Genomic DNA, 24,734 nt, shown 5'->3' with positions numbered 1-24,734 from the left:
TGATGGATTTATAGGTGCAGCAAACCACCATGGCACACATTTACTTACATAACAAACCTGCATATCCTGCACATGTACTCCAGAACTAAAAATAAAAATTAAAAGAAAAAAACAAAAACAAACAAACAAATAAAAATTCCCAGTTGTTTACATCGAATTAAAAATTACCAGGCATGCCAAGTATCACTAGGGATAAAGAAAAACATAACCTATAATAGGAAAAAAGCAATCAACCAAAATAAACACAGATCTAGATACATGGAAGAAATAACAGACAAAACAGTGATTACAGCTGTATTGCTTACAGGCAAAAAAGTTAAACAGAGACACAAAAGATGTTTTTAAAAAACAAATAGAACATCAAGAGATGAGAACTACAGTTTCTGAGATGAAAAAAATTCACTGGATGAGATTCACAGAAGATTGAACATAAGAAAAGAAAAACAGTAGTGAATTTTCAGACAGAGTAATAGGCACTATCCAAAATGTAATATATAGAGAAAATAGATGTTTATAAAAATGAACAAAACATCAGTGTACTATTGGACAGCTTCAAGTGGATTTATATATGTTTAATCAGAATCACTCAGAAGGATGAGAGTGGGAAGGGGCAGAGAAAATATTTGAAAAAATGATGACTAAAATTATTTCAAGTTTGATGAAAGTTTCAAACCCACACAGCACAATCAAATTATTCAAAACCTGTGATAAAGGGAAAGTCTTAAAAGCACTCTGATAGAAAACACATGCTATACATAGAAGAGCAAAAATAAAGATAACAGTAGATTCCATATTAGGAACAATGCAAGAGAGAAGGCAATTTTTATTTATGGTGATTTTAGAACACTCAACAAATTAGAAATAGAAGGAAATTCCTCAACCTTATAAAGAGCATCGATGAACAACCTACATCTAACCTCACACATGATGATGAAAGACCAAATCATTTCTCCCCAAGATAAGAAAAAAGAAAAGGATGTCTGTTCTCACCAGTTCAAGTCAACATTGTACTGGATGTTCTAGTCAATGCAATAAGGCAAGAAAAAGGAATAAAAGTTATCCAGATTGAAAAGGTTGAAGTAGATTATTTTTTTTCAAATGATATGGCCCTTTATGTAGAAAATATAATGACATCTATGAAAAAAACTACTTGAATGAATAAATGAGTTTAGCAAGGTGGCATGATATAAGAAGATTGATGCACAAATTAAATTGTATTTCTATATCGTATCAACAAACAATTAGAAATTGAAATAAGACAATGCCACTTACAATAGTATCAAGAAATAGGAAATACATTTCTTGTATAATTCTGACAAAATACATGAAAGACCTATACACTGAAAACTGCAAAACATTGCCTAAAAACAATTAAAGACCTAAATTAATAGAGATACATTATCTGTTCATGAGTTGAAAGACTCAATATTTTTACAATTGCAATTCTTTCTAAATTGATCTGTAGATTCAACACAATCCCAATCAAAATTTCAGCAGACATTTTAATAAAAATTGGCAAATTGATTCTAAAGTCATATGGATGGCATTCAACCAAGGTGGAAAGCAAATAAATAAATAAATAATCATATGGAAATGCAAAGGACTTAGAATAGCCAAAATAATTTTGAGAAAAAAACAATATAGAGGACTAACACTACTTGGTGTCAAGACTTTAATTATCAAGTTACAGAAATCAGGACAGTGAGATATTGTCATTAATACAGACAAACAGATCAATGGAATAGAATAAAGTGCCCAGAAATAGACCAACACATATATAGACAACTAATTGCTGATAGAGGTACAAAGGCAATTCAGTGGGGGAAAGAATAGTTAAGTCTGCTCTAACAAATTACCACAAGCTGGGTGATTTATAAAGAATAAAAAGTTACTTCTTGTAGTTACAGAGGCTGGAGGTCTGAGATCAGGATGCCAGCACGGTTGGATTCTGCTGAGTGCCCTCTTCCAGGCTTCCGATTGCTGTCTTCTTGATGTATCCTTACATGGTAGAAGAGGACAGGAGAGCTCTCTGAGGTTCCATTTACAAGGGTGCTAATCCCATTTATGAGGGCTCCATCCTCAAGATCAAATTACCTCCCAAAGGCACCACCTTTTAATACCATCACACTGTGGATGAAGAGTTCAACATATGAATTTTGGAGGGACACAAACATTCAATCCATTGCAGACAGCCTTTTCAACAATGGTACTGAGACATTTGAATATCCATAGGCAAAAATAAATGAACTTAGATCAATATCTTCCACTACATAAAAAAATTAACATCAATGGTCATAGACTGGCAAGCTAAACTCCAAACTATAAAACTTGTAGATGAAAACATAGAAAAATACCTTTGTGACCTGGTGTTAGGAAAAGATTTCATAGATATGATAGGTAGCATGAACCATAAAAGAAAAATTTGAAACATTGAACTTCGAAATTAAAAACTTTTGCTCCTCAAAAGATTTTAAGAGAATAAAAAGACAAACTACATACTGGAAGAAAATATTTACAAATCATATATTTGATAAAGAATGTATAAGAATGTAATAAGAAACTCTCAAAATTTAATAACAAGAAAACAACCAGTTTTTTAGGATTAATTTTAATTTTGCAAAACAAGTCTTTAAAAAAAACAAATCACTAGGAAAAGACAATCTAGACCTAGAATTTTTGGCAAATAAACTCTACCTCAATTTTCAAACTATTGTGGCTACAAGAAAATAGAAGAATAACAATTAGAATTGGAGTTAAAACTGAATAAACAAATATATAGTTACTCACTAAAATAATAGTTTTAGCCAAGTCAACTGCAAAGAGATATGCAGAATGTTTATAGAATGAGTTGGATCTTAACATGTATTTGATAATATCTTATATTCTACTGGCTACTTAATAACCTGATGCAAAAAAAAAAAAAGCTTTTTTGAAGAGTAGACAAATACTGATAAAAAACACGTGCTCAGCACTTCTGTGTACCACTCATGAAGACATCAAGGACATCCCTGAGAGTTGGGAATGGGGAGGGCATCATTCATCTACAGGAATGTGGAAGATGTAGAGAAGCCTGGAGTCATCATATGCATAATATGGCATATAAAACACATCCAGAAAATGCAAGTAAATTAAAATTGAAAATACTTTGACCCAATCCTCTTAAGCCAATGAGAATATTCTCTTTTTTTAAGAAAGTAAAGGAATGAAAGAATGACTACTCCATAGGCAGAGAAGCCGAGAATATTCTTAAAATTGCACTTTCTTAACATGTAAATTATGTCTTCCAAATAGCCTCCTGAGCTCAAAAATAAGGTAAAAATCCCTGTTGAACTAGTATTTGCTACTTTACCCTCACCGTTGCGCTGTCTCTCTCTCTGTAGGTAAGGAGAGGATGTGTTCACAACAGCTAAGAAACAAACCTGCATGCGTACCCTCTGAATCTAAAATAAAATAAAGTAAGAAATCCTCAAGATAGTATAACTGAAAAGTCAAAAATCAATGGGTTGAATGGTTGATCTATACTGAGGATATATTTGGCCTCATTACCCATACTTCATATTATAGTTCTACATTACTTTATGACAATCACAGATATTAGGAAGGAAAACCATAAGGCAATGCAGAAAAAAATTACTGTGAACCAAGAAGCCTAGATCAAATTCTCCCATTGCTTGGGGATTCTACAAGAGTTGTAATCTTCAGTTAATGGACTAAGTGGTCTGGAGGTCCTGTTGCTCCTATGTTCTTCAATGACACAAGGGACTTTTAGGTCATCCATCCATGTATCATTGGCAAAGCTTCTGGGGCTTTGTACACACCATGGTTGTGGATCTTAGCAGGTACGACACCAGTCTGGCTAGCTATTGGACTCAGGTTTAAAGCATTATTGCCTGAACCAGGGCTAAATTCTCCCAATAGAAGGGATGTAAATTTAGAAATTCCAGAAACAAAGTCTAGGACAATGTTTAGATGTCTAGTTTGTATGACAAAACAGTAACAGCCCTATGATTTGTAGGGGGTCTATATTGTCAATTCTACTGGAAAGAACACTTTGCAAAATATTTAAATCTTTTCTGCACTTAAAAAAAAACAGCAAATGTGTCTTCACACCTTCATTTTAGCTGCTAAATTTTATTGACCAAATGGTTTTATTTAATGCTTTTGCATTACATCTTTAAGTACAGTTTCTCCAGGTATTTTCTTTTCCAGGAAAAATAGGTAGAAATTTTGCCTTTGTCTCATTTTAATAAGATTAGCTGCAAGCCTGTATAAAACGCCCATTTTGCTGTTGTTATCAGGAAAATGCAATGCCCTGGATTCTAAATATTAAACTAAGAAAGACTGTAAGGCAGAACATGCATTTTACACAGCTTCAATTACTGACTGCCTTCTGCTTGTGCTGGGGCAACACCTTTTGCCCCATCTTTCTCTGGCTGTTGACCAGAAGCAGGAAGTACAGAGATACATTTTAGTGATGAAGGAAAGGGGCTGCATCAAGGGTGTCTTCAGGCCTTAAAAATATTTTTGACCACATAAATTCTCATTTCATCTAAACAGGTTTCTCACACACCTCTCAAAGAAGTCTAAAAAGCCATTCTAGCAGAGGTAATGTCAACATATTCAATTGTAAATAAACTCTGAATGTGAAGTATATGAATGAATCATTGCTTTGTCATTTGTTTTGTGAAGTTCACTTTTCAGAAAATATTATTATATTGAGGTTTACCTTGTCCAAACTCAAAGACCTGAAGACATTCTAACAAAGCTTTTGACTATTTCCCTTTGCCCTTAGCATATATTACAATGACTTTGGCTCTTTAGACTTGTACATGCCGGCATATAATTTATAAGTTGCTAGAATTCAGTTTTTCTTTACCAAATTAAGTATGTTTATACTAGAGATAAGAAAAATAAAGCTTACCAGAAAAGCATGGTCTTTTTCATATTTTTCCAGCTGTCTCTGTCAGAACTCACTGCCCGTTGCTTGGAACAACATCTTTCTTCCTGGCTGTGAGCTCCTGAGATGTTGGATTTGCTGTCTATATAATCTTTTATTCAAAACATCAAGAACTACATCTTTGGGCAATTTTTAAAAATTAAGGATACAGCAGTAAGCAGACAAAGTCCCTGCTCTTTGGAGCTTTCTTTAGATGATGAGTGTGAAGTAATGTAAATAATCAACCATACATTAGGAAGGGGTTCATATGTACTCAGTTCTGTCCTAGGGACTGTATTAGTCCATTTGAGCTGCTATAACACACACACCATAAACTGGGTGACTTAAACAATAAACACTTATTTATCACAGTTCTGCAGACTGGGAAATCCAAGATCAAGGTGCTGGCAGATTTAATGTCTGTCGAGGGCCTGCTTCCTGGCTTGCAGATGGCAGTCTTCTCACTGCCATGATGTAATTATTAGGTTGGTGCAAAAGTAATTTCGGTTTTAGCAATTTTAAAAGTAATATCTCCCCAAAGCCCCACCTCCAAATGCCATCGCCCTGGGGATTAGGCCTCAACATATGAAGTTAGGGTGTGGGTGACACAGCATTCAGTCCGTAGCAGGGAGCCTTGTGGAGTGGAAGGATCCAGGTTCCTTAGGACTAGAGCGGCAGACAAGCTTTTGCTGGGACTTCAGCTGGTGTCTCACTTTTGTAACACTGTTTTCATCTCACAGGGTAGGGACCACAACAGAGACAAGCTGGGCTGCAGCGCTCATAAACTGATTCCAGGCAGATTCTCTTTAAGCGTGTTTTACCTTTCTTTCTTTAAAACAGCCCTTACCTGTTTACTGGAGAAAAACTTCTTTCCTTTCTCTTTTATTCTTCACTTCCCGCTTGATTTCATTTCATTTCACCTACTGATGGCTTTTAAACATTAGAGTAGTATGAATAAAACATTTTAAAGCCCAAATAAAATCTGTGTTTTGAAATAAAATTAGCTAAAATTAATAAACAGTGACAGCAACCTCACCAAAAAGCCCTGACAGGCATGTAGAATTCTCCTTAAGGAAGTCTCCATCTGACTCCTTGTCATACTTTCATTGGCTCCCCTCTTCCCCAAGATGACCACTTAAATCAACCTGCAGACTTACCCAGTTTTCATTCCAGAACATGACCAATTCAGACAGTATTTAAGGATTTAAGAAATTCTAGCCACCTCTCTCCACCCAGGACTCAGCCTGAAGTCATATTTTACTGATGAATGAAAATAAATATCATTAGGCTAAGGTCTGGGGTGTATATTATTATTATTGTTGTTATTTTTAGAAGTATGCTATAATAAAGAATGTTTCTTAAAATAAGACTCTAACCAAACTTAGGATCATTTGCTGAGTTTCTTTAAAATGCCTATGTCTGGGCCTCACATCATATGGTTCAAAATTGCTGGGGTTGAGACCTGGAAATCTGTATTTTAATAGCATCCTATGCGTTTCTGATACACACTCAAGTTTTGAGATCCTTAAGGGTCCCAAACACAGTCCCAAACACAGGGAAAATATATTTGTATCTACACATAAGTCATTTTGTTTATCTGAGTATATAGGACCAGAGAAATTACACTTAAAAAATACTTTTTAAAAAATTACCTTTATAAATTACTTTTTAAAAATGACTCTTTAAAGAAATTAGTATTATGAAACTTCATGGTCATATGACTGGAACTTTTAGTGATTTTTCCCCATATTTGCATATTAATTCAAGTCCTTCTTTATATTTCAACCTCAACTTGAATTATGTTATTTTATTCTACCTGATTCCATTGAGTAATTATTTATGTATTTATTTACCAAACAACTGTTTAGGGTCACTGTGGTCCAGGCACTATGCTAGGATTGGGGATACTTTTGAGAACCTTAAAAATTAAGGGGAGATGTGGTCAAGGGAGTATTGAAGTCATCTAGGTAAGTAGGAAATTATAACACAACAGGGCAAGCATCATGATGAGAGGTGCACAATACTCATGCGAAATAAACTATTAACACAAAGATGAGCCATTTTCTTCTTCTTATTATTATTATTATTTTTTGAGATGGATTCTTACTCTGTCACCAGGCTGGAGTGCAGTGGGGCTATCTCGGCTCACTGCAACCTCCGCCTCCCGAGTCCCAGTTCAAGCAATTCTCCTGCCTCAGCCTCCTGAGTAGCTGGGATTACAGGCACGTGCCACCACGCCCAGCTAATTTTTATATTTTTAGTAGAGATGGGATTTTACTATGTTGGCCAGGCTGGTCTTGAACTCCTGACCTCATGATCTGCCCACCTCGGACTCTCAAAGTGCTGGGATTACAGGTGTGAGCCACCATGCCTGACCAGGTGACCCATTTTCTAACCACAACACCAATCCTCTGACTTCTACAGCTGCAGAGCCACCCAAAAATGAGCCTTGTCTTCGTTTTTCTGCCACCAGCAAAATGCTCTATATCAGTAAGGCTTTAGAAAAAGGAACATAAAAAGTAGTTTAGATGTAATTGTAACTGGAATAAAACATCCCCAATTCTAAGGGACTTTTTCTGAATAGGGAAGAATAAATATTTCTATTGCCCCTCTTACTTTCCAGAAATAGGTAGGTATAATAATCCTGCTCAATAATGGAATCAGGAGTTTCTAAAGAAAAAGAAGTAATTTCAAAATGTTCACTGATTCTTTAGATTGCTAGAGATGGTCTTGGAGTAAATTGTTTAGCAAAACACCTTAATCAATCTCCAGATTTGGAGACATGTGACCTGATCCTAGTTTGGTTCCAATGGATTGTAGTTAGGTCAGTTTCTCGACTGCACATTATTGACATTTGGGGCTGGATAATTCTTGGCTATGAGAAGCTGTCTTATGCATTGTAGGAGTTTTGCAGCATCCCTGTCCTCTACCCACTAGATGCCAATAGAACCTCCCTGCTCAGTAGTGACAATCAAAAAGGTCTCCAGATATTGCCAATGTGCCCTGGGAGCAAGGGAGCAAAATTACCCCCAGTCAAGAACCACTGGGTTACACGGGTTAACTACCTAACTGTAGTTAGAAAGTACTAGAAAGTAACAGCAATTTGGGGAGGTTAACCTGGCATCTGGGGAGAAACGTAAGGAAGAGGTTAGCTTCCAGCAACATACCAAGCCTAGTTTGAGAAAATCCCAGTGATAGGGAAGTTGTTGGTTTTATAAGAAGAGTAATGTCTAATAAAATTGTAAATTTAAAATTGTTTTCTGTTTTGTGCTGAACTGAAATTTCTCTTCTCTCTCTCTCTCTTTTTTTTTTTCTTTAATGTGCAAACATCCAGTAAAATTCTATTGCATAGCAAAAAGGGAATTGTAGCCTCTTCAACTTGACCCCACTGGTGACCAGAATTCTAGCGACCAAGAGTGAAATAAGCAAGATGACCCTGGAAATTGTGGGTAGGAGCCAGAGAACAATGGAGAAGCCACACTGACTTACTTAGATGAGGACGTGAGACATGCTGTCTTTTCCCCAAATACTGCAGGAAGGTAACCACTGTGGGAGAGGAGATACATTCTCTTATTGTATCTTTCTCTTTCCTGGAAAAGTTTTTGAATATAATAGCAGGTTATCATATTTCAAATGGATTAGGCACCCTATTTTCTATATGTATGAGAAAGGATTAGACAACCTCCTGGAACTTATTTTTAAATTGGTAATTTTAAAGGAAGACATGAATGCTGAAACAATGAACACTCAGTACTTTTGATTTTAATTATATTTTTAAATGAATGATTGAGGTAAGGGTGTTTTTTGGGGGGTTTTTTTGTTGTTTTTTGTTTTTTTTTTTGAGACAGAGTTTTGCTCTTGTTGCCCAGGCTGGAGTGCAATGGCGCGATCTCAGCTCACCGCAAGCTCCGCCTCCCAGGTTCAAGCGATTCTCCTGCCTCAGCCTCCTGAGTAGCTGGGATTACAGGCATGCGTCACCACGTCCAGCTAATTTTGTATTTTTAGTAGAGACGGGGTTTCTCCATGTTGGTCAGGCTGGTCTCGAACTCCTGACCTCAGGTGATCTGCCCGTCTTGGCCTCCCAGAGTGTTGGGGTTATGGATGTAAGCCACTGCACCCGGCTGAGGGAAGGTATTTTTTTAAAAACTTACTAATTGTGGAGAAACTATAAGAATATACAAAATAAATCCTTGCATTTTTTGCACATAGTCAAATTAGGATAGTGGGGATATGGATAATGCTTTTTTTCCTGCTAATTTTTTTCAAATGTCACTAACCCTTTTTAGTAAAAAAAAGTATATATATATATAAATTATATAATAAATAGCTAGTATGTGTATACGTTAGTTAGGTGATCCCACCACAATTAAGAAATTTAAACAATGGATTCAATATAAAACAGATAAGATTACCTTTATACAGAAGTGCTTCCAACAAAGTAGGATTTCCTCAGGCTGAATGTGGGACTAGGATCTATAATGTAATCAAGACTTAAACAAATGTGAAGGCCAGAAAACTGGACCCCAGCATTTCTACTGCTGTTCATGCTGAGGGAATTACTTGAGAAATAAAAGGTGCTCAGATTAGCTTGAAACATGCCATGAAGTAGGTTCATAATTCACATCAATACATAAAGACTCTGCAGAAGTCTTGCAGGAATAAGCACTTAACATTGCTTAACCCCAAATTTTCCAAGCTTACGTGTTATTCTATGGGATGTACTTTGCATAACATGACTGGTTTTAGCATCTGAAGAAAACATGAGCAAACAAGTATGAATAGAGAGATGAGAGAGGTTGGTACAGAATCAAAAAAAAAAAAGGAAAAACCCCCAAATTAACAAAGCATCATCTCTCTTTAGCACCAGGTGGAGAAGACGCTGACTGATGACCATGGGTATTTGGTTTGGTTTGTAGGCACGCACCCAGGTGGAGATGACATGCCAGGGCTTTATTGACAATAGCCATTGAGATCATTCAGTTGCTCCTCTGATTCCATTCTCAGAAAACAGCATTTTGACTACAATTTGGCTTTTCATATAACTTTATTCATAGGGAGAAAAAGCAATAATGCTATTCCTGTGTGCTTGGTAATTTCCTTTTGCAAGTAATTAACTTAGCTTTCTGGCATGAGTCTCTTCTGCACTTTATCAGCTGACTAAGTCCATCTAATCCTAACTACTTCAGAAAACTCTGGAAAAAAATCAGCTTTGTACCTGCAAGCTAAGGATTAAGCTTAGGTTTTAATGGTTCTTCCTAGTTACTCACATTTCTTTCTAGTTCTTGCCAAAAGACATGCCTAACTTTAACATAGCTATAATCACAGCAGAAATGCAATTTATATTCTGCTTTTTTCTATGTTTCCAGATTGCTACATAATTTCTGTAATGATCATTTTTAATGGCTGCATCATAGCTAATGAAAGTGATAATTTCTTAAGAATAATTTGCCAAGCCATTCTTTAATTGTTAAACTGTTAAGCTGCTTTTGATTTTTCCATAGATATATAATGAACACCTTTGCATTCTAGCCTTTTCTTTCCTTAGAATTTTGATTATTATATCAAGTGGTATAAATGTTTTCATGGTTCTGTAGATGCATTGCCAAATCATTCCTTAAATGGAGAGAAATAATTTACATGTTTAATGCCTCTCAGCACTGATTTAAATTTTGAAAATAAATGCTTAATGGAATAAAAAAATGATGTTCTTCTCATTAAAAAATAATGGATTCAACATACAGAAATTTAAAAAGAATGATTCTGTTCAAAGAAGAAATTCCAGGAATTAAGCGTTAACCTAGCTGAGAAAAAGGCAGGGTGGTAGCGCCTGCTCCCTCAGATATTTCACTCTTACCAGAGCCCAGGACAGGCGGCAAGTGGAAGGCATTCTGTTCCCCCCAGCATGGACTGCTTTTGGGGAAGGATGTAAAGGATAAAAGAAGCTGGGCGCGGTGGCTCACACCTATAATCCCAACACTTTGGGAGACCAAGGCGGGCAGATCACTTGAGGTCAGGAGTTTGAGACCAGCCTGGCCAACATGGCGGAACCCCATCTCTACTAAAAATACAAAAATCATGCCTGTAATCCCAGCTACTTGGGAGGCTGAGGCAGGAGAATCGCTTGAACCCTGGAGGTGGAGGTTACAGTGAGCCAAGATTGTTCCACTGCACTCCAGCCTGGATGACAGAGCAAGACTCAGTCTCAAAAATAAAAATAAAAACAAAAAATAAAGGATAAGAGAGCAAAGAGGTGAAGACGGTTTTGATAATGTCCACCTAGATCACTGAAGAATTGTTGTCCCGTTTACAGAGACAGAAAAATTTGTAGAAAAAAGCAGCTTTGCGTTGGGAAGTGATTCATCTCCTTTCAGATATTCTGAGTTCAAGTCTTGCAAGAGTGGAGTACAGGTTGTAAGAGTGAGAGATCAGAACTGCAAATGCAGGAGTAGAATCATTAGCTAAAGGTGATGATAATTGTATCTTTGAGAGACACTTACATGAGAGAGAGGAAGAGGCAGAGAGAGATTGCAAGAAAAGAGAGCAGAGGGCAGAAGGCTGCGTTCTGTGGATATTTTCCCAGGTTCAGGGGACAGGAGGAAACAGAGTCGATGATGGAAAGGGAGGGAGAAAGGCAGTCAGGAGGATGTAGAGAGAGGAGAGAGTTTCAAGGAGGACATGGCCAAAAAACACACCCTTCAACAAAGTGATGAAGAACTTTGGCTGGCCAGGAAAGGCTGAACTTAGCATTAAGGATCTTTGGAGAATGTGTATGGGAGAAGGGAGGTGGGAGTTGTGGGGAACAGAATCTAATTTCCAAGGAGGAAGTGCAGAAGAAAAGATGTTGGTGAACGTAGACTACTCAGTTATAGGTGATCGACTGCTCCAGGAAAGAATGAAGTGGAGAGAAAGTAGCAGGATCAAGCAGATGTTTAAGCAGGAAATACATATTTGAAGAAGGGACCAGGAAAGACGCTAAGAATAAAGATTCTGAACAAGTGCAGGGTGCGTTCAACATGCATAAACTCGCTGTGGTAAGAGCAAAGCTGTGTATGCAAAAATCTCTTAAAACCTGCTAATCACATGCTCTATAATAGTAGCTTTCAAACTCCGTTGACAGTAACCAAGAGTAAGAAAAACATATCTGAAACAAAAGTTTCACTCTGATATTTTCTATTGTTATTTTCCATTTGTTCATCATCTTCCTCTTCCTTGTCCTCCATCTCTCCCTTCCTCTTCTTTACTCCTCCTCTTCCTACTCCTCCTCCTGCTCTTCCTTCTAGTGGAGTCCCACTAAATACATTTCATAACCCACAATTTGGAAAACTCTGACCTACAGGGTGGCCTTAAAAGCAACATTTATTTTGGGAGAGTTGTATTACATAAATATTTCTCCACTATATGCAAAAATATTTTATCATAGCTCTTAAAATATATATAATTCTGATTCATATCAAATACCAATACACTATAATCTTCTTCTTCCTTCTACTAACAAGATTAGAAGAGCTAAATATTTCGCCAGACTCCCTTACAGCTATTCAGCTGAGGGGCCAGGTGTCCAAGTTCTGACCAATGAGACCTAAGCAACTATCTGCTGGGATTATTGGAAAGCATTTGTTTTCCTGCTGTTGCTGTTCTGTGCCTTTCCTTCCTGCCTTAAAAGTGAAAGTCATGCCTGAAATGGAAGCAGCCACATTGTGACCATGGATGAAAAGTCAAAAGAATCCCAGGGGTATTGGTCCTGACAATGTTGAACCTCTGAAATGAGGCCAACTTCACTTTGTGACACTTTCTGCATCACTAAACTTCAGGAGAAAATGGTCTTCATGTCCAAAGCACAGAGCAATTCTATATCTGGTCCTTCAGTTCACACATTTGCCTTATCTTCATTAAACCTGGAGGTCCCAGCCAGGTATGGATGAGCCTTGCGTGAAACAGAGAAGAGCAGGGCTTCACCATTGCACCTCAAAAACCAGAGAAAGCATCAAATGGAGCTTGTTTCATATTAGTTTCTGTAAAATTTCATATTGGTTTCTATAAAAATAGAGGGTCTTCACTACAGTGGGCTAGTTTATTTTGAGTCTTGAGAGGATAAATTGACGGTAAGCATAGAAGACCCTAGCCCTGAGCTTTACGGCTTCCCTGGCTTTTTCTTCTCACAATTAGTAGCTTTTCAGAAACACCATCATTGGCACAAAGGGTGGCAAATGAGTTATGATGTTCAGGTTTCCCTGGGAATTCTGTCCAGGTGGTGAGTCTCAGTCTTATTAATTTGCACTTCCTGTTGCTGACCTTGTGGGGAAGGTCAGAGTCTCTCCAGGTGATAAGAACAGACAGGACTGAACCATTCTTTGGGCTTAGTGTGAGTCACTCACTGCAAATTGATCAAGTTACTGTGATACCCCCTGTATTAGTCAGACTTCCCCAGAGAAACAAAACCAATAGGATGTGTAGATAGACAGATATGTAGATAATAGATAGATATTAGTCTTTATATATATGTATAATATTGATAGAGCTATAATATAGATAGATATGGATCAATTTATCAATCAATAGATAGATTTATTTTAAGGAATTGGCTCATGAAAGTATTGGGCCTGGGAAATCTGAATTCTGCAGGGAAGTCCAGCAGCCTAGAGACTCAGGGAAGAATTGCTGTTGCAACTTGAGCCTGAAGATTGTCTGGAGGCAGAACTTCTTCCTTGAGGGACCTTTTTTTTCTCAATGTTGTCAACCAATTGAATGAGCCCCACTCACATTTTGGGGAATAATCTGCTTTATTCAAAGTCTACTGAATCAATGCCAGGTGCAGTGATGCACACCTATAATCACAGCACATTGGGAGGTCAAGGTGGGAGGATCACTTGAGGCCAGGAGTTTGCGACCAGCCTTGGCAGCATAGCGAGATCCAATCTCTGAAAAAAAAAAGAAAAAAAAAAAAAAGCCTACTGAATTAAATGTTAAACATATCTTAAAAATACCTTCACAGCAACATCTAGGCCAATGTCTAACCAAATATCTGTGTATTATAGCCAAGACAAGTTGACACGTAATGGTAACCCTCACATCCTCTGATTAATAAATCACACTTCCCCTTTACTGAGCCTCTCCAAATAGGAGGACAGAGGTGTCCCTAAGGAGCTGTCTAGCTTTCCAAGTACTTTTTTCTACCTCTGTCAGCTGAATTAAGATTTTCTTCAAAGGAAAATGCAGCACTCAGATAAATTCTTTGAATTTAAGAGGTTTTGTTCAGGAACTTGGAAATAATCAGTTTATAAGTGCAGCCTAAAATATTTCTGTCTGTAATTTTAATTATCTTGAGTTTGCAGATTGAACTAAAATAGCTAGCACCTATTTTCTTCCACTTAAAATGCTCCAGAATTTCTGGCAAAACGAATAAGCTATAGGAGAAAACAAATTTTTCATATTTTCATGCATATAGATTTTAATTTTCTTATCTGCAAATTTAGGAAGTTAGACTACATTATCTCTAAAGTCCTTTTTAAATGCAGTGTTTTTGAGTTCATAATCATAATGAGTAGAGTGAGTAGCCACTTGTCCCATGGAAGAGTAGAATATAGGTGTGTGTAAGGTAGGGGCCTGCTAGGTATTTTGTTTTTACATATGGCAATGACTCAAGTCACCAAAGCACAGTTCTGGTCTTTTTCCTTCCTTGTCATCACTCCCCACACTCTACCATTCCATCGTGACTGCCAAGAACAAATAATCTAGGTTATCAATGGCCAGGTTCAGTGGCGACCCTGCCAAGTGTAAAACAAAATTTATTTGCATAAACAAGAAGACCTGGTTTGTGAGCATTGCCACTAGGATCTATACAAAGGGACTGGGAGGGATGAGACTGGCTCTTTTTGGACAGATGAGGGTTTGTGGAGCCTTCTAGCCTTATGGAAGGATGCAGGCACTGGACCTGCCCAATCTCAAGGAAGAGGCACCAGGAGAATCCACCCAGAGACTTTTGAAGGAAGCATTCTGGAAGATAGAGCTGGTATGCATTTCTCATCTTGAATCCTCTGAAAAGCTGGTGTCAGCCAGTACAGCTGAGAGACAGGAAAAACATGTCTGAGATAGCCCACGTCCCCACTGTGGGGTGTGGCAAAGGCATGTGAGATTTCCATGGGCTCAGCATGAGCTATAGAAGTTGGTGAGCCCTAGAATCTGGCTGCTACCCAGGCCTATAGCTGCGGGATGACTAGAGATGGGTTCCTGGGGGCAAGGGAAGGAAGTGCATTCCTGTGGGTCTGTCCATATCTAAAAGCTATGCAGAGGGGAACATTAAGTGCACCACACATTACAGCTTGCAACAGACAAGGACAGATCGGCTGGAGGCAGCCAAAAAGCAGACCAAAAGCCAGATGCAGAACCTCCCCATCACCAATATTCAGCCAGGTTCCTGAGGCCTCTTCCTTCTTTTTCTGAGGCTGAGGCTGCCAGGAAATGATCAGAGTGAGGGCCTGTGGGAGCTTAAGAGTCAGACGGGAGGAAGGGGCAAGCAGAAACTCAGAGGGAGTGTTAAACTAGATGAAAACTGGTAGTAATAATAATAATAATAATGCCTGTACTTGACCGAATGCATACTGGAGAGAGATCCTGTTACAGTTCAGTTGAAAGGGGCTAAAAAAATGACAGGGTTGGCCTCAGCTGTCTAAATTGTCCTGAATTCAGTTTTCCTCTCTCTAGGCAGATATGAGGACTAGTCAAAGAAATGTGCACACAGATAAAAACAAAATGAGATTTATATTTGCACATCACCGCTTGGTGACTTTGCAATGCATATACGCTGCATGGAAAGTTCTAGAATGATTCTTTTAAACCCAGCATTATCTTTCAAAGATATTTAAGCATGGCAAGTGTTTGCCACACTTGTTTATGCCGAGTGGTTTTATATGGACTGATTTAATCTGGCTGAATTCAGCCTTGCTTTGCTAATTTTGGTAACCTTCCCAGTGGAAAGAAGGGCTGAGACGATTGGAAAGAGTTTGGAAAAGGGGAGAGGGGGCTAGGGTGGTCATTAGTAAATCTGTCTTCAGACTGCTGGCTGCTACTTCTTAGAAGGACAGTTTGACCAAAACAAAAGGTCAGGTACCTGTTGTTTTCAGGTGAGAGAATGTTTATTATACATAATGCCAGCATACAGGTGGGACCCAGTAAATGATAATAGCTTCTTCTGTTATTTGCAGATGCATAATCTTTCATGGCATCATCACTGCTAGGAGACTTCTCTTAAAGTGGCTCAGCCAACTTCATACCTGAGTTCCTGGAAGAAGTTGGTCAGCAGGGGTGGCCCCATGACCTTCCAGTGTAAAAGGGCATTAGTGTATCTGGGTAGATAATCCTGTGCTTCCGATTCATTGGCCCTGTGTCTAGTTGTTTTGCCTGCATTTCTTCCCGTAGGAAATTCCTAGTATGTGCTAGTACCCAGCAAATTTACTCTGAAACATTTTTACTCCACAGGGCTTTTTTCTTCTTCATTGATTTTTGGCTTCTGATTTCAGAACTTCTGCCCCAACTAACTGGTAAATGCAGCTGGATACCATCTGGTTTATGTGCTTTCCCATCACAGATGACCTACCTCAGGCAGGTACCACTTGATTTTCCTTTCCTTAAGGTCAGCCAGTATACGGAGAGCACAAGTGGGAAACGTTCAGAGACTTTCTGAATCTAAATTAGCTTTCCTCAAAGGGTGGTATATGCTAAGCCCTGCAGACAGCGTGTAAGTGAAAGATAAGTCACCCTGCAGATAAAAAATATACAGAACAACTGCCATTTAATGTGCACTTGTATAGTCTCTAACGCCCCCAAGAGTCTTCTGGGATGAGGACCCCAAAGCGTGAGGGGATGAAAGAACTTGCTCAAGCCCACACAGCTGGAAAGTGGGTTTGAACCCAGTCCTGCCTGACTTCAGAGTTCACATTCTTGCCTCTGTGCCAAACTGCCTCCCAGGTGTCCTTGACCAAAGAAATAATATGCATTGGTTGAAAGGAGGGATTTTGTGTCGCTTCAAAGGGTAGAGGTGGAATCACAGGGTGAAGCCAAAGGAGGCAGATTTCAGTTCAGCGTAAGACAAGACTTTTAACCACGGGAGGTGGCCAAAAAAATGGGATGAGCTATTTTGCAAGCCAGTGAGTTCGTGGCCTAGAGGGATTTGTTCAAATCCAGACAAGTGCAGATCTGTGCTACTGCCCGGAGCATTCCTGCTTCAGCTGGGAGGTTGGACTGCACAATTTTTCAGGCTCTCCCAACTCAAGAGTCTATAGTTCTGTGATTTTTAGAGGACATGTCGCAGAAAGGTGACTTCTGTTCCTCAAGCATGCCAGGTTCATCCCTGAAGCTGTTGTAGGCCTGCACTTGCTGTGAGGCCTCTGGGCTGGTTCTATCCTCTGCTGAATGTTCTCTCCCACACGATTACCCCCAGGCTAACTTTACCTCCACATCTTTTCAAAGAGGCCTACCAGACCACCCTATTTAGAATTTACCCTTTACAAAAAGTGCATCTCTGCCAGCACTCCCAATTCCTCTTCCTCTGTTGTAACTTTTTTTTTTTTTTTTTGGAGCACTTATCATCACCTTTTATACTATGTAATTTACTTTGTTAATTCATTAATTGTTTATTGTGTTTCTTCCTCTGCCAGTTCTGTGGGGCCAAGGTTTTTTGTTTTTTAAAAAAATTTTGCATCCTAGTACCTAAATGGTCTGTGTGATGTTGTAGGCAATCAATAAATATTTGTTGACTAAACGATGGAACCACGCAGGGAAGTCTGAGCTCAGGCTGTGCTGACACCCAGGTAGACAATGTTGGGTAAATCACTTCACCACTCTGGTCTCAGATTCCTCTTGGCATCTGTACATCTGTAAAAATAATTGTGTGATTTTAAAATTCAATTGGGTGAGTTGTTGCATGCCTCTTAAAAATACACCAGGTAATTTCAAATGAACACCATACAAATGTAAGAAGAAAATATGCCAGTCATCACTTTTGAACCACACTTTGGTCTTTCTGCAGCTGCGTGGCTAACCTAAGCCTTTTCACACTCAGGTTCTTTGTTATTCTGAGAGCCATTTATTATTGGAAACACATCACTGAAAGATAAATCTAGTGACCAGTGCACTTCCTCTATGAACCCTTATGCTGGGGATTTTCCACTGCTTGGTTACTGCTTAGGGGAAAATTTTAGAGCAGCAGGAAAAAACATTGATGATTTGCTCCTGTTACTGGCATAAGTCATGATTGGCACCTCTAAGCACACTGGGGATATAGCAGCTAGTCTGATTGTTTGTTTGTTTTTTTTTAATCCACACACATTTTGTGAGTTTTACTATTATTTTCAGGTGTAGTTAGATGGCTTCACAAGAATATGGGGGAAGCATGTTATATGGGCTATGTGAAAGTATATAGTTGTTAGATAATCATAATTATTAGATAGCTAGATATTTGTCAATCTAACATATGTACAGTCATACGTCACTTAACAATGGGACTATGTTCTGAGAAATGTGTTATTAGGTGATTTTGTCATTGAGAGGACATCATAGAGTGTACTTACACAAATCTAAATGGGATAGCCTTTTGCTCTTAAGCTACAAACCCGTTCAGCATATTGCTATACTGAATACTGCAGGCAATTATAACACAATAGTAAGAATTTGTGCATCTAAACACATCTAAACATCAAAAAGGTACAGTGAAAATGCTGTATAGAAGATTTTTTAAAATGCTAGACTGTATAAGGCACTTACCATGAATGGAGCTTGCAGGACTGCAAGTTGCTCTGGGTGAGTCAGTGAGTATGTGAGGAGTGAATGTGAAGGCCTAGGACAATTCTGTACACTACTATAGACTTCACATACATTGTTTTCTTAGACTAAACTGAATTTATTACTTAAGAATTGTTTTTTCTTCAACGATGACTTAACCTTCGCTAAATGTAACTTTTTAACTCTATAAACTTTTTAACTTTTTGACTCTTGTAATAACACAGCTTAAAACATGAACACATTTTACAGCTACACAAAAATATTTGCCCTCTTTATATCCTCACTCTAGAAGCTTTTTTCTATTTTTATAAATTTATTTCTTCTTTTAGTTTTTAAACTTTTTTGTTAAAAATGAAGACTCAAATATACACATTAGTCTAGGCCTACACAGGGCCATGATCATCAATATCACTGTCTTCCACCCTCACATCTTGTCCCACTGGAAGGTCATCAGGGGCAATAACATGCATGGAGCTGTCATTTCCTATACTAATGCCTTCTTCTGGAATCTCTCCTGAAAGACCTGTCTGAGGCTGTTTTACAGTTATTTTTTTTTTTTTTGTAAGTAGAAGGAGTATAGTCTAAAATAACAATAAAATATAGTATAATAAATACATAAACCAGTAACATAGTCATGTATTATCATTACCAAGCATTATGTCATGGACATAATTGTGTGTGCTAGACTTTTATACCACTGGTAGCAGCACAGTAGGTTTGTTAACACAAGCTTCACCACAAACGTGTAGTTCATAATGCTATGACATTAGGATGGCTATGTCATCATTAGGCAATAAAAATTTTTTAGCTCCAGTATAATCTTATAGGACCACCATTGTATACGTGGTCCATATATGCCATTGACGTCATTCTTCGGTGCATGACTGTGCTGAATGTAGTAAAACACATACATAGATGATAAACTGAAGTAGTATTTTCCTGTAGAATAAAAGGCTTCAAGAAACTAGAAAAATAAGGACAAAATCATTCCAAAGCAAACAGAAAGAAGAAAATAAAGAACAGAAATCAATGAAATTTAAAGCAGAAAAAGAATAGAGGAAATCAATGAATAAAAAGTTGGTGTTTTGAAGAGATCAATAAAATTGATCTAGCAAGACTGACAAAGAAAAAGAGAAGACACAATTACCTACATCAGAAAGAAAATAAGGAATATTACTACAGACCCTACAAACATCAAAATAATGATAAGGGAATACTGTGAAGAAGTCTACATAGAAATTTGGCAACTTAGATAAAGTAGACCAATTCCTTGGAAAGTACAAATTACCACACTTCATGCAACATGAAAGATATAATTTGAATAGTCCCTTAACTATTAAGGAAATTGAATTCATACTTTCAAAACTCCCAGAAGATGAAACTCCAGAATCAGATGGTTTTACGAGAGAATTCTACCAAATGTTTAATAAAAAATTAACATCAATCCTACACATCTCTTTCAGAAAATAGAAGAAGAGAACACTTCTCTGATGTTCCGAGCTAGGTAAACTTTAAAATTGGCTAATTTTTTAATTATTATTTAAGTGTTAAAAATTTCACCTTTCCTTAGAAATTGGTGATAAGTTTTTCTCCTTAGGTTATACTGACACTCATAGTAGAGATTCTTGATAAATATCTATTGAGTTTTTCCAGCACTTTGCCCATCTAGACATAACTACGTAATAAGTGGAATCAAAGTCCTCTCTCTAGGCTGCATTACTCTTTGGTTTACTTATTTGAAAGCATCCTAATATTGCTTTTATTAATGTCATCCTTAGATAAAGAAAAAAAAAATCTGCTAATAAAAAAAAAACCCCCCACTATAGTTTAACTGGCCTCTCAACTAGGATTCTATGTTTTAAGATTCCTCTGTGTATCTAGAGTGCTCCAGTTGTGGCTCATAACTGTTTAAATTACCCATTTCTGTACAACAAATCTCCCCAAAACTTAGTGGCTTAAAACAATAATAATCTATTATTTCTCATGATTTTGTGAGTTGAATAAATAGTTCTAGTTTTGTGGGGGTCAGTTCTGTAACTGCAGTCAGTTGGGAGCCAGGCGGGGCTTGTCAGCTGTGATACCTTCATTCTCCTCTATGTGGCCTCTCCTTATGGCTAGCTTGGGCTTCCACACAACATGATGGTTTCCAAACAGCATTCCAAGACAGCTTCATCACATGTCTGGCATTTTGGCTGGGAAACTAGACTAGTTGGAAATCAGCCATGTGTCCTCCCAAGCAAGATACCTGGACCTCTTTACATGGTGGCTCAAAACTCTATTAAAGCAAAGGCTGCTTATTTTAAGTCTAGCCTAAACTATAATTGATTCTGCTACATTCTGTGGGGAAAAGAAATTCACTATACCATCCCAGATTGAAGGAGGAGGGACAAATAAGCTCCATCTCTCAGTGGAAAGAAAGTATAGAATTTGTGGCTATCTCTGTAGCTCTAAATCTAAATCATTTATATTCCTCTAATCTGCAAAATACACTATTCCTTCCTAACATCCTCAAAAGGCTTATTCCATTATGACATCAGGCTCATACTTAAGATCCAGAATGTTTTCATCTAAATCAGGTCCAGATATAAATGGGGTTCCGAAGGTGCAGTTCCCTGAGTACAGCCAATCACTGTGACTCTTCTCTATCTAAAGATCTCTGAATTAAAAACACAAGTTCTTTTTCTTCCCAGACACTCAGCTTACAAAGATGACACAGTAATGGGTACTCCCATTCAAAAAGGGAGGAAAGGGAAGCACATAGCAGCCTCTGGCCCACAGTAATTATGAAATCCCTCTGGGGAGAGGTTGTCAGGTCTGCTACTACAGCACGGAGACTATTCCTTGATTAGGGCCCATGTCTGCTCTCTCCTTTCTCATTTGGCTCTTTGGCTGATTTTTCCCAATCTACTGTTAACAGCTGAGTAAACTTCTCTGCCTGGTTTCTGCTTTTGTAAAGTTTACAGCCTGGAAGCCTCATTTTATTTTGTACTTTTCTGTCCCTTTTAGTCAAAACTGGTAAGGCTTTTACCAATAAAATTCTCTTTAAAATGTTGTCTATTTTCTATTCATCAAATAGCAAATTGACTTTATTAAATAAACATCACACCTGGCCGGGAGCAGTGGCTCATGCCTGTAATCCCAGCACTTTGAGAGGCAGAGGCAGGCAGATCACTTGAGGTCAGGAGTTCGAGACCAGCCTGGCCAACATGGTAAAACCCCGTTTCTACTAAAAATACAAAAAATAGCCGGGCGTGGTGGCTCATGCCTGTAGTCCCAGCTGCTTGGGAGGCTGAGGCAGGAGAATCGCTTGAACCTGTGAGACAGAGGTTGCAGTGAGCTGAGATGGCACCACTGCACCCCAGCCTGGGTGACAGAGCAAGACTCTGTCTCAAAAAAAAAAAATCCCACCTATAAACATCTTCAAAATAGACATTTTTCCTCCTTTGAACCGCAAGTCAGGGTGCTGTGGGGAAATGCTCTTAAGGATCTTACATTTTTCTGAAGTCTTATCAAAGGGTTGCACAATCACAAGTCAAGGTCATATAACCTTGATTCAATCTTTACTCTGAGACTATTTTAGTGTCAGCATCATGTATTTAATCTTTACCCTGAGACCATTCCTTATTTTGGGAACTTTTTTCCTCATGGAGATGCAATGAAAATCAGTTTTATTTTCCAAACTAGTACGTCCAGGGATGGAAACATTTTCTCTCAATTCTGTTTTAAAAAGGAATAATTTCTTCTTTGGCTCATTTCTGTTTTCCCATGCTTCGTTATAGGTGGCTAAAATAAGCTGACTTTCACTTTTGACACTTTGCCTCAAAATTTTCTTGGCCAGATCCATAAATTCATTATTGTGTTTTCTATCTTCCAGGTAACCACAGGCAACAATGTTGCCAAACAATTCTAGCACTACATAAATTTTGCTTTCTCCAGCTTCTGATAGCAAATACTGTTTTTCCAACCTCCAGTAGTAGTCTCCTTGCCATCCTACCAACTTCTGCCTACTCTACATGATCTGAAATTGATGCCACATGTTGTAGTTTTAGTTTTCGTTTGTTTATTTGTTTTGGTTTGGTTTTGAGACGGAGTCTCTCTTTGTCACCCAAGCTGGAGTGCAGTGGCACGATCTCAGCTCACTGCAACCTCTGCCTTCTGAGTTCAAGCGATTAACCTGCCTCAGCCTCCAAGCAGAGTAGCTGGGACCACAGGCACTCACCACCACACCTGGCTATTTTTTGTATTTTTATTAGAGATGGAGTTTCACCATGTTGGCCAGGCTGGTCTCAAACTCCTAATCTTGAATGATCCCCCGACCTTGGCCTCCCAAAGTGCTGGGATTACAGGCATGAGCCACCACACCTGGCCTGCTTTAGGTTTTTGTTACATCAGCATTGCACTTCTAGTTACCAACTTCTGCATCAGTTATATTTGCTGTATAACAAAAGACCCTGAGGCTTAATGTCTTTTTTAAAAAGCTATATATAGATATTGTTTCTCAGGATTTAGTGAGTTGAAAGAGTGATCTTCCAGTGGTCTCACTTACTCAGTTATGAGACTGTGTTGATCTAGCAGTTGATCTAAGGCTGCTGGCCAAGATGCCTTAGTTCTCACATGGCTGTTCCACATGGCTAACACGGGTTCCTTCACACAGTGCTCTCAAGGCTACGTTTCAAGATGGCTCCATTCACATATCTAGCATTTTGTTCAGGATGGCTAACATCCTAACATTAGCCAGGCATCTAACTTTCCCTATGTTCTCTCCAGCAAAGTAACTTTACATTGTAGCTGAAGGCTACAGCAGAACAAAGGTAGAAGTTGCCAAGTTTCTTAAAGCCTGGGCCTATAACTAGCACAGAATCACTTCTGCTGTATTTTTTGGTCAAAGAAGGTCATAGGGCCAACCCGGATATGAGGGGAGAGGAAAACAGATGCTACCTTTTAATAGGAAGCATGGCTAGAATTTGTGGTCATTTTTAATCCACCAATGACCTGACAATGACTTCAAGGATATGTAAGATCCTTCAACGTTTCTTGGTTTTTAGATTTTGTTTCATATTAGAAATGTTTACTTTCCACAGAATACTTAATAGTTCTTTAGGAGAAAAGATTGGAAGAAGAATCATTTGCGTTTCTCTCTTAGCGCCTTACACAGAGTGTGCCACTAAATATATAATTTCTGAATGAATCTTGGCTGAATGAAATATTCAGTCTGAATTTTGTAATATATGTATACTATTGTATTATAATTCCATGTGAAATGGATTTTGATTCATGGTAAACTTGCCAAATCTAATTAACTATTTGATTAATCAACAGCAGTGAATCCCCCAACTGCTGGTTTGACAGCAATTTTACTACAAGTAGAATCTTCTTAGTGAAATGAAGCTTTTCATAAACAGTCCTTCTCTCAGGCAACAGTTCTTAACCCTTGATGCACAATAGAATCATCTGGGATGCTTTTAAAACATATTATCCCAGAGCACTTTCACCTAGACTAATTAAATCAGAATCCCTAAGTGCATTAGGATTATCTCTAGGTGATTCTCATGTGAACCCAGGGCTGTGAACCACTTTTCTGGAGCTAAGGCTTTGAAATTGCATCTTGCATTTCAGGGAGGTAAGTTTAGCCCTTCCTCACCCAGCTTCAACCACAGCAGTCCAGCTTTTTTGTCTAATATACATATTCACAGCCTGTGAACAATTGAGGTCACCAAATGAATTTAATGCTAAGAAAAAGTTGAAAACACTAGGGTGTTGTGATAGCCGAGGACTCTTGGCTTTGTGAAATAGAACAAATAATCATTGAAATATTTTTCTTGGCATTTATACAACTGGTCTACATGAACAACTTTGAGGTTGTGACTGTTTAATAGGAGGCAAGATCTGCCTTCCAACATCTCCAGGGTGTTTGTTTATGCACAGCCTTCTAATCATGTTGCAGATCTGAAGCTTGTTGGTCATCTTTATTTACCCAAAGGTTACATAGGGCCTAGTGTCTGCGTATTGTAGATCAAGATAA

General features: G+C 38.2%; 1 long non-coding RNA gene across 1 annotated transcript in view; it reads right to left on the bottom strand.

Moving 5' to 3' along the window:
* Positions 1-16,547: 16,547 nt before the first annotated feature.
* Positions 16,548-24,734, bottom strand: part of LOC117980308 (uncharacterized) — an 85,442-nt gene continuing 77,255 nt past the window's right edge. Inside the window, exon 3 of the long non-coding RNA XR_004671576.3 lies at positions 16,548-17,806. This is a non-coding gene — a long non-coding RNA (uncharacterized LOC117980308). The remainder of the gene's footprint in view (positions 17,807-24,734) is intronic.

This window comes from Pan paniscus, chromosome 4, assembly GCF_029289425.2.
Source record: "Pan paniscus chromosome 4, NHGRI_mPanPan1-v2.0_pri, whole genome shotgun sequence".
NCBI classification, from domain to species: domain Eukaryota; kingdom Metazoa; phylum Chordata; class Mammalia; order Primates; family Hominidae; genus Pan; species Pan paniscus.
This window is presented reverse-complemented; position numbering and strand designations above follow the sequence as displayed.